Source organism: Maylandia zebra, linkage group LG10 (assembly GCF_041146795.1).
Source record: "Maylandia zebra isolate NMK-2024a linkage group LG10, Mzebra_GT3a, whole genome shotgun sequence".
In the NCBI taxonomy this organism is placed as follows: Eukaryota; Metazoa; Chordata; class Actinopteri; order Cichliformes; family Cichlidae; genus Maylandia; species Maylandia zebra.
Genome location: NC_135176.1, coordinates 20,922,148 through 20,934,249, shown reverse-complemented (window position 1 = coordinate 20,934,249; position 12,102 = coordinate 20,922,148).

The window sequence follows — 12,102 nt, the reverse complement described above, 5'->3', positions numbered from 1 at the left end:
CAAGGGGACAGGACGACTGATCCGTGTTAAGGACAGAATGAATGGGGCCATGTATCGTGAGATTTTGAGCCAAAACCTCCTTCCATCAGTGAGAACTTTGAAGATGAAACGAGACTGGGTCTTCCAAGATGACAATGATCCAAAACACACCACCCGGGCAACAAAGGAGTGGACATCACTGCTCTCGAGAAGATCTGCATGGAGGAATGGGCCAAAATACCAGCTACTGTGTGTGCAAACCTGGTAAAGACCTATAGTAAACGTTTGACCTCTGTTATTGCCAACAAAGGTTATGTTACAAAGTATTGAGTTGTATTTTTGTTATTGACCAAATACTTATTTTCCACCCTGATTTACGAATAAATTCTTTACAAATCCTACCATGTGGATTCATGGATTTTTTTTTTTCACATTCTGTCTCTCACAGTTGAAGTGCACCTCTAGTGCAAATTACTGACCTCTGTCATCATTTTAGGTGGGGGAACTTGCACAATCGGTGGCTGACTAAATACTTTTTTGCCCCACTGTATGTGGTTTAGCATTGTTTTGATAAATATGCAAGAACATCCCTGCAAAAGATGATGTCTGGATGGGGGAATATTTTGCCACCACCATATTAATCCACCACCATATTGCACCATAAATGCAACTTTTGAACTAAGGGCTGTTAACAAGCTAAATGTTCCCACTTTTCTTTAGTCTAGCGAAAACGATCCATCTCACCACAGAAACGTTTTACACTTTGTCACAGTCTATTTTAAATAAGCTTTGGCAGAGATAAGACTGCGGCGTTTGTGGATCATGTTCACATATAGTTTCTTCTTAGCACGATAGCTCTTTATGTGTGCATGGCATAAAAAACTGTGTTCAGAGACAATGATATTTCCTGAACTCGTTCAGTGATTCCCATGGCAGAATTATATCAGCTTTGAATTCATTGTCCAAAATGTCAAAGGCATCCAGTATAAATTTCCACACTTGTCCCTTGCGCACAGAGATTTCTCCAGAATTTTCGAATCTTTCAGTGATATTATATACTGTTGATAATGATATATTCAAAGTTCTCACAAAACATTCTTTTCACAGAACATTGTTCACACATTTTGTAGATGCTTCTGCATGTCTGAGATGCTCATTTTAGATGCTTTATGTTAATGACTAATTAACCCAATTAGTTGCAAAATGTTTCTACATTTTGCAACTAATTTTGCTTTCTCTTTAGCACCACTTACATTTCCAGATTTTCGTTGACCCTGACCAATTTTCCTGAGATCTGTTGCTGCCATTAAGTCCATAAATTCTGTTGCAAATAAAATACACAACAGAGATTTGCTGTAGTATTTTTGTTCATTTTGGTATACAGGGATTGGACAACAGATGGTGGTTAATAAATTCACTCTTACCCAGCAACATCACCGGTGTTATCTCTCTGTGCCAAACACACACATTACTAGAGCATCAAACAGGTTTCTCCAGGAAATGATGTTATCTACTAAATGTTGCAGACTACCTGAACTTTCAATACTTCACATTTGTAGGCAGATGGCATTTCCTCCAGATGGTGGACCTTGAGGTGTTTTTCTTGCATGTTATCTCCAAGAAACCTTTAATGGTCTTTCTGGTCTGACGTTTCTGAGTATGCTAAAGATGGATAATATTTGTGCCAACCTTATGGTACACTACCTGCCCATGGGACTTGGGTTTTGTTTTATTCATGTTAGTTGTCCTTGAACTCTATCTTTACCCGGGTCTCTGCTTGAAATTTCAGAGGCTTTTTTGACAGTTACTTCCATCATTCCTCATGTGCCTCTGTTTCAGCACTAAGAAACTGGGGAATGTGATCACCTATATAGCATCTGCTTGACTCTTCTACTCCCTTGATCAACAAAAAAAAAAACAGAAGCGTGGCGGTTTCATTGCTTCATTTCAATGCTGTAAATGTTGTTACATTCAAAAATAAATTCTCAGAGGATCAAAGAGTGACACTGGCCTTACTTTAAGGAATCACTATGACCTTGCTTTCAATATTATTGATCATCACAGCTGACAGAATGACCCTATCTGTCACTGCTTGAGGCGACCTATCAGTCAATGTTTGGCTGTGATAGCTGATTTGAAGTCTTTTGTTGTGTAGTGTCTCATACAGAGCCTTCTGCTTGTCTTCTTCATTAAATTTGTCTGTGGTTTTCTTTTTCTTTTTTGTTGTTATGTTTCTTGTTTGTAGGTTGCCTGTTGAGTTTTAAATGTGTGCTTCAAATTTAGAAATACAAATTTAAACGGAAAAAACAGAAAAGAAACATGTTATCTCTCATTGGATTGAGATGGATTCGTGCCCAGCTTGCAAAACTGTTCTTTTTAGACACAATCATCCATCATCATCATCATCATCAAACAAGCCATCACATTTATATCCTACATTGTAATGTGTCTCTTCCTGCCCATGTTTCATGCTTTAAAACCAGCTGAACCTTGATTCTACTTTATTCCCCTTTTAACTCTCTTCTTCTCTTTGCATTCATACAGCACACCTTCCCCTTGACTTTCCTTCACATCTGCTTTATGACTCACCCTCCTTTAGCTGTGAAGTGCTTTATCTCATCAAGAAATGGATCAAGCCATGCATCTTGTCATGTTGCCCAAACAAAATGTTAGCCTGGGGCTGGTGAGCAGCATTGGTGTTGCATTGCAGAACCATTGATGCAACATAAAGACTTAGGGTCATCGCAGTGTGGAAATTTCTAAGCATTTGAATAAATCTCTCTCTCTCTCTCTATATATATATAACAAGCATAAACATTTATCAGAGTGACTTTTTCCGTTATTACTGAGAATATACCATCAGTTCCTTCAAAAGAAAACAAACTTTGGGAGCCATGGAAACCTTAGAGAGGTAAGTTCCCTCAGTAACCTCTGCAGCATTGTTTTGTTCTAGTGTTAAGAAACTATGTTTTATTCATGAAAAATTTCTTATATGTTCCTCTAGGTTGTACCCTCAGTTTGAGTCTTCTATGCATGTGAGCTCATGCACTTTTTCTTCTCGTCATTATCATATTGTCTTATGCTAACATGGTCTTTCAAGCTATTTGCACTCTTAACTCCAATAAACCCTTTATTTTGTTGGGTATAAGAGCAAGTGTTTTAATAATAATAATAATAATGGATTGGATTTATATAGCGCTTTTCAAGGCACCCAAAGCGCTTTACAATACCACTATTCATTCACTCTCACATTCACACACTGGTGGAGGCAAGCTACGGTTGTAGCCACAGCTGCCCTGGGGCAGACTGACAGAAGCGAGGCTGCCATATCGCGCCATCGGCCCCTCTGGCCAACACCAGTAGGCAAGTAGGGTAAAGTGTCTTGCCCAAGGACACAACGACCAGGACAGAGAGCCCGGGGATCGAACCGGCAACCTTCCGGTTACAGATACGCTTCCCAACCCCCTGAGCCACGGTCGTTTTGTGTTGTATACTGTTTTAAAGTTACATCGACTGGTCATTTTGTTACACCAGTAGAATCTAATGCAGTCCAACACAACAGTTTTGTCATAGATTAGTTTTTCTTTCTCATCTATGTTAATGTACAGTCATGATGAAAAAGACAGCACACCCTCTTTCTACTCTAAGGTTTTTGCCAAAACATAATAAAATACTCTGGACCTTATCAGGTCCACCTGTGCGGGCACCCCTATAAAAGCAGACATTTTTTGAGCATTAAGGTGTGATTTAATAGAATTCCATTGAGCAAAGACATCGTCATCACCCTGTCATTTTGAGAAAGGTTGTATTGACATTTCCAAGCAATTTCAAGTCAATCCTCAGTGAGAAATTATTCACAAGTGGAAAACTTTCACAGCTTTTTTTTAACTGTTGTTAATCATCCCAAAGAAATCAAATTCACCCCAAGTTCAGACTGTAATCTTAATCACTAAGTATATAAATAAACTATTGTCTTGGATTGCATTACATTTCTCAGGTATATCTAGTAAAGTATGTGTGAGTAAATAGTGATAACTCTTGGGCCTGATCAATACAATTTTTCAGCAGCTTTGACTTTGCACTGTCATTTTTGTTGATATCAGTTTCTGTCCAGTTTCTCTCTGCTTTCAGTTTTGCAATAGTCAGCATGACAGATGCCTGCCGCTGTGTACCTGAGAAGTAAGGACAGGCACACAATCATTTCAGACTTCCAAAAAAATATGAGTATCAAAAAATTAAATCTGTAGAACTTGTGCAGCAAGAACTATCTGTTATTGTAATTCAATAGCTTTTACTTTATTTTCAGCCAAAACGTTTGTTTTGGTTTCTTGGCTAAACAGGTAAAATCACTTTTAAACATTAAATTTTACCGTCTAAATTTATTGCTGTGAATATTTTTATATGAAGAAACATAATCACATAAATGGCTACAGCAATGTGAAAGGGCTCCCTTGGCGAATCACCAGCCGCACAATTCTTATCAACTGCATTCATCTTCATTCATCCAGCTTGTCGTTTGTATTTCACGGTCCTATCTTACCCTGTCAAGTTTACTCTCACTGCTCTCATCAGTGTTGTTCATGTTTGAAGCAAGCTGCTGTTTTCAGTGATAAAGCTTTAAAAACTCCACTGCATGTTATCTGTGAAACACCAAACTGTAGACAGGCACGACTGGTGTGTAGTTGTCCATTTCACTCGATATCTCCTGCAGGCCGTCAGGAGTTTGTGAAGACAAATACTAAAAGAAGGTGGACTTGAATTTCTGAGAATGCCAAAATGAACTGTTTCGCTATTCACTTCATAAGAATTAGAATCTACAAGAATCACTGAAAAAATATCAGTGTTGCTTTTACAATCTGTTTCTGCAGGTTTCACAATTTTGATGAGAGGCAACTTTTTACAGTTCCTAGTCTTATCCAACTGCCAAGTTTGCCAGCTGGAAAAGACTCTACTTTTTTTCATCTTAGCTGAGGCATCTCACAATCTAGCTAACAAGATATCAGTGGTTTTTTTTTCACTTCACAGTTGGGGATTTTGAAATTCAGCAACAAAACTGGGCTACGTTTTTCCATTCATTCTGGTCCAGGCTCTCACTTCTCTCCTACCCCTTTCATTGCATGTATCTGACTTACTGTTGAGCGTCCTTTCAATCATAAACTGGCATTATTTGTCATTTTGCTCACTGTAGTGGCACTCACTGCCACTACTTACATTACACCCTTTACCAGAGGGCTCAGGGCTGCTAGACGGCCTCCTGCCGAGTGCTCTGTAAGAATCTCAAGATCTCATATTCATCTGTGATGAAGTGCCTTCTAGTTGAATTAAAGATGAAGTCTGTCTCACTCTGAGCGAACTGATGTGGCTTTACATATCTTAACTCTCCTTGCAGGGATATACAGTATAGCCAGCTGTCATGAATACAAGTCCCAGTCAGTCAGTCTGATTGTGAACTGGGGAGATAGGATGCTACCAATGAAATCACCATTTTATTAGAACTGTACTTGGAAGGATAAAGCACACACAAGAGGTAGAAAAAACACAATGAACACCTTTACATATACAGTGCTGTGGAGTCGTCCTGAGGCACTCATCATTTCTTTATTTTTAAAGATACAGGATGTCCTTCCATATAAACCTGAAATCAGATCTTGACCTGTGTTCATGAAGCTGTTGTAACTAAATATACACATTGCTCTGGGTTTTTCTGAAGTGCGTGAAACTGAACTGGAGTGATGCATCAGGGCAGCTGTCTCAAATTTTGCAGTTAGGAAAGCCTTGCTACATTTCTCTGATGAAATGTTATATGCATGGGGTGGGGGTGTGTTGGCTTTGCAACTGTCAGTCTGGCTGCTGTGATGGGTTTATGGAGAGGAGCAACCTCACTCCTTAGTGAAAAGATCAATCCTAACCTGAATGTTACTCACTGCATCATTCACAGTTATAACTTGCAAATTTGGTCTATGATGCTATAAAACACCTTGTAAAACCAAATAATTTTCACATATTTAATAACTCTCAAACTCTGAAACACTCCTGTTGATCTCAGTAAAAAAGAAGTAGGATCCAGTGTTCCCAGTATGAGGATTTATAAAAAAAAGGGCAGAAAATCATTGTCAAAGCAGATTTGTAGTGCAATACTTATTAATTATTTCTTTAACAGCATTTTGTGGAGATGCATCTTGAAATGATTTCTTATTAAATATTTAAGGAAAGTGACAGAGCTAGATTGCTACTTTACTTGCAGTATCTAAAGAGGAAAGCATGAGACTGTGAATATTGCATCTCTTAATTTGACTAACTTGAACATATTTTAACACTTATAATTAATACTAACACAGTTCCATTAATTGGTGCATTTTGACAGGCATATGTTATAATGGTGCCTATTATGGAAAGAAAAAAAAATGAACAAAACACAAAAGTTGCTCTGTTTTTGCAACTGCCGAGAAAAGACATGCAGAGGTGTTTTCATTGTGCACTAATCTCTGTGTAGAAATGTGACTAAAGTCCTGAAGTACTGGAACCTACGCTGCTCACTGTAAAAAGAAAACCAAGATGCATCTTGGATTGCGATTCTTCTCTGTCCTTTGAAGCTCAGCTAAGTTCATTTCTGCTTTATTTCAATATAATGCCAGTACTATTACAGAGCACACTCAGCATAAAGACGGAGTGCAGAGGAGACAGCATAGTGCACTCAAAGATTCGAGGCATGCACCAGTCCCAATTAGACACTTCATTCAAAAAAATAAACTCTGGCAGAAACCATTGAACACAAATTGGGCTCAAAACAAGGCAATTTTTGTGTTTAATTTAATACAATTTACAGTAAATTGTCTGCCACAAACTGTAGTAATGCATGTTTGTGTTACTTTATTATTTGATAGCGCAAAGAAGTTGCCCTCATTAGCACAGTCTGACTTTGCAGCATGCTGGAAACCACTCTACACTTGCAGTCAGTCTGTGTTAGACTGAGACAGGTTACTTCCAAACAGAAAACTGTTGCAATCAATTTATGACCAAAAATTGTAATCCAGAGATTGGAGGTGTTGCTCAATGAACTTCTGGGTGCAACTATTTGCAGATAATTCCAGGTAACACAAAACGCAATGCAAACAATCTCCAATCACATTTTTTTGCGTCATGGTGTGGAGGTTGTCTTATTTTGACTCTAATGTGACTGAGGCTTATAAAAGAAATCAGGCTTTGTTGTTAAACAAAGATGGTTCTACCAAATATTGACTTTCAAGCTTAGACTTGTATAAATTCTAATTTTGCTTTTTATACTATATTTACATTTATGTTTGCAGATATTTCAGTAAATTGCTCTAATTAGTTCCCATTTTCCTAGCAAACTACAAAGAAGTGAGCAGTGACTCGAGACTTGCACACTACTTTACTTTATCCATTGGCGTGGCTTAATGACTGGGTTTGTGAAGAACAGCTACCACCAAAAGACTGCCACTACCATATGTGGCTGATCAGTGATCTGGTATAAATACCGCACATCTTTGTTATCGTTGCTTAGCTCGTTTGTTGAATTAATTAACCATGGACTATAGTGTGCTGACAGTGTGAAAAGTGAGTTCTGTGTGGAGCTTGCATGTTCTCCCTGTGTTTCTGTGAGTTCTCTCCAGGTACTCCGGCTTCCTCCCACAGTCCACAGACATGCAGTTAGTTTGAATCACCAGTTAATTGGTGATTCTAAATTGCCCATAGGTATGGATGTGAGTGCAAATGGTTGTCTGTCTCTATGTGTTAGCTCTGTGAAAGACTGGATACCTGTCCAGGGTGTACCCTGCCTATTGCCCTAAGACAGCTGGAATAGGCTCCAGCACCCCCTCGACCCTAAACTGGATAAGTGGAAGAGAATGGATGGAAGGATGGGTCAGCATTGATTATGACCTAATAAAAATCCTATGAAATCACTCTCACTACCTTTTTCACTTTGCTGAACATACAAATTCCATCTTTCTTGGAGCTAACGATTAGACTACTTGGATTGCTATACATTATCTCAGAGGCAGCCTGAACAAAGCCTGCTTGCACGTTCCCACAGGTATCTCTGCTTTGCTCCCCAACCTCCTGCATCATCTGATCCCTTTATTGGCTCAGCTCAGCTCCTTGCTTCCTGGATCCCTTTCTGCCTGGCTTCTCTGTATTTTCCCTTGCCCTTAGGTTCCCAGCTACCACGGCATAGCTTTAGTTCTCTTGCTGCTAGCCCGGCTCCTCTGCATTCTTCTCCATTGCTTAGTTAATCTTAAAGTTATGTTGTAAGTCTGAATGTGTGTTTTGTGTGAACCTGTTTGAGAGTTTGTATTTTGTCATTAATTCTAGTATTTACAATGGGCATATAGTACACAAATGCAACTTTAGGTCCTTGTGGTTACAAACTGCTAAAGAAGAAATATCTTAATATTCGGTTTATGGGTGAACTCATCAATGCTACCTCAGGTCACACAATAACACGGTTAGCTGATGAAATTATGTTTCTTTCTAATCTTGTTATATTGATTTGTAAGACCAAATACTGACCCACAGGGTCAAGTGGCCAGTAGGGAAAACTCCCTCTACTCCAGATGGTCTGTTCAACCCTCCTAAAGGGGTAAATGCATTTTTTATTTCTGTCATTTCCTGAAGTGTGTCTATTTATTATAGACACACTTCTTTCCAGATCTATACAATTCAATCAATCATAAAAACCAACACAATCACAAAATATATTTTCTGTCTAAAAAGATGTATGGGTGACTAAACCAAGTAAGAGGGTTAAAAATGCCATTTTCTCCAAATGCACTGAGAAAATTCAGTTACAGTATATATCTGACCACTAATTTAGGCAAAACCTATCAAAATAAGTTGCTATATTATAAATATCACCAATATTACACGTACATCACGTGTACATTAAGTTGTTATTGTTATTAAATACACTTTGCTAATTTTTTTGTGCAATTTAGTGCAATATAAAATCATATATTATCATGCATGTCTATGCATGTCTAAGTACTACAGTCCTCGTAAAAAACACCCATTAATAATAATAATAATGAATATATTTATATATGTATACATGCGTATATATATGTGTATATATGTGTGTGTGTATATATATGTGTGTGTATATATATATATATATATATATATATATATATATATATATATATATATATATATATATATATATATATATATATATATATATATATATATATATATATATATATATATATAGTGTTGTACGCCACATCCCCATTGAGTTCCTGATGAAGGCTCTTAGGGTCCCATTGATCTTGTACAATTCTAGGCATTCCAGTATCCAGCTGTGGGGCATTGAGTCATAGGCCTTCTTGTAATCAATCCAGGCAGTGCACAGGTTGGTCAGTCTGGTCTTGCAGTCTCGGCTGATTGTTCTGTCTACCTGGTGTTTTGCGCCTCTGGTATTCTTGCCAATTCCTTTCTGTGTCCCGCTCATGTATTGACCCATGTGCCTGTTCATCTTAGCCGATATGATGCCTGACAGGAGCTTCCATGTAGTACTGAGGCAGGTTATTGGTCGGTAGTTGGAGGGGACCGGTCCCTTCTTGGGGTCCTTGGGGATCAGGACCGTCCGGCCTTCAGTTAGCCATTCCGGGTGTCTCTCGTTAACTAGCAGCTGGTTCATTTGTGCTGCCAGACGCTCGTGGAGTGCAGTCAGCTTCTTCAGCCAGTAGGCGTGAACCATGTCGGGCCCTGGTGCTGTCCAACTCTTCATACTGGAGACCCTTTCTTGGATATCTGCCACTGTGATGGTTACTGGACCCTGTTCAGGGAGGTCGCTGTGGTCTGCCCTTAGATCCTCTAGCCACTGAGCATTGCCGTTATGGGTTGCATCCTTCTCCCATATGCTCTTCCAGTATTGCTCCGTCTCCAACCTTGGTGGTGCTGTTCTCTTATTGTTCCCTTGCCACTGAGAGTACACCTTTGCTGGTTCTGTGGAGAACAGCTGGTTTATTCTCCTGCCTTCTATCTCTCTGGTGTACCTCCTCAAGCGGCTGGCCAAGGCTGTGAGTCTTTGCTTGGCAGTTTCCAAGGCCTCAGGTATGGACAGCTTGCTGTATTTCTTAGGCACCTTATTTGTCGCACCTTTCTGCAACTCCGTTAGTTGGCTAACCTCCCTCCGTGCTACTTTGATCTTTCCCTCTAGCCTCCTTCTCCATGGAGGGTACTGCCCCTTGTCGCTGTTCAACTTGTAGCCAAGCATCTCACTGATCACTGCTGCCGTATTGTAGATCAGCTTGTTAGTGTCGGTAATCGTGGTTGTAGGTATTGCCCGTAGTGCTGCATTAACATCATCTAGCAGACCTTCTGAGGGTACTTCACGTAATCTTGGTAACCGGCTATGGGGGATCCAGGTTTCAAGCTTGGCCATGATCCTATTTTTCAGGTCAGTTCCTCTCGCACTCAACGATCCTTCTCCTATCGCACTTGGGGCTATGTACCCAATCTCAGGTGGGGGTGATGATATCGCCCCCCTGACCTGGCGTCCTGACTCCTCCTTGCCGTAGCATTTGTGTTGTACCTCGTCAATCTCTAGCTGTGAGAGCAGTCCCTTCTTTCGAATGTTGGAACACTGAGCTACTAGTTGTTTCGCCGTCATTGTGGATGTTGGGTATCGAAGAATCCATAGGTCCCTCATCCTATTCATGTAGCCCCTTCCGCCGGGGTTACTTGCGTAATAGCATTCCAACAACGCCCTGTTTTCGTCTCTTGCCCACCGATGCCTTCTTGTTCCAGTAGCCCACTTTTCGTCAGGGTGCCCTGGTTCCTCAACACCTGACGCGGACCTTGTTGATCCGGGCGACGTCCGAGCCGGCATGCCTTCATATTTATCTGTCTCGCTCATGTCTGCGGTAGGCTTGCTTAGCATAGGGGGTCTAGCCTTAGGACCCTTACTGGATACAGACGCCCCAGGCAGGAATCGAACTTGCGATCCTCTGTTCCAAAGGCGTGTAGTCTAACCACTACGCATCCTGGACTGTGGTGCTGACACTCACCAGTCCCCGGCCCCCTTCCTTCCACTTAGCGTACAGCCTCAGGGTGCTGGACTTGGGGTGAAACCCTCCATGCATGGTAAGGAGCTTTCTTGTCTTTATGTCAGTGGCTTCTATCTCCTCCTTTGGCCAGCCTATTACCCCAGCAGGGTACCTGATCACGGGCAGGGCGTACGTGTTGATGGCCCGGATCTTGTTCTTACCATTCAGCTGACTCCTCAGGACTTGCCTGACCCTCTGCAGGTACTTGGTGGTTGCAGCTTTTCTAGCGGCCTCTTCCTGGTTCCCATTCGCCTGTGGGATCCCCAAGTACTTGTAACTGTCCTCTATGTCTGCAATGTTGCCTTCTGGTAGTTCAATCCCCTCAGTTCTGACTACCTTCCCTCTCTTTGTTACCATCCGACTACACTTCTCCAGTCCGAACGACATTCCAATGTCATTGCTGTATAGCCTGGTAGTGTGGATCAGTGAATCGATGTCTCGTTCACTCTTGGCATACAGCTTGATGTCATCCATGTACAGGAGGTGGCTATATATATATATATATATATATATATATATATATATATATTAGGGGTGCAACGATACACAAAATTCACGGTTCGGTTCGGTTCGATACTTTGGTGTCACGGTTCGATATTTTTTCGATACAAAAAAAATGTTCATGCATTTTTAATTTGTCATTTATTAAAATTATAAATATATATTTTAACTCAAAAGTACAGTTTTTAAATTTAACCCTAACCCTTGTGCGTGTTTTTTATTTTGACAGCGAATGCGCACCTGCGGACCACTTATGTGCAGCCCTGGTTATTTAGCTCGTCATATTGCAGCCACAGAAATTATTTTGTCCATGAAACCATAAAGCTGCACTTTCTTTTTGCCTTATAGTCTGATTTGTCATAACTTCTCCGTTTTGTGGTAAGCTTTTCTTTGGCTGTCACTTCTTCACCCTGACCTGTCTTGTTTGGCTCAGCAGAACTGAAATGCTTTTACACACTCACTCACATAAGCTCAGCGATTCTCTGCGCGATCAACCTCTCACATGTTTAAGCTTGCTGCGGGAGATTTCACTTGTCATGTTTGCATAGTA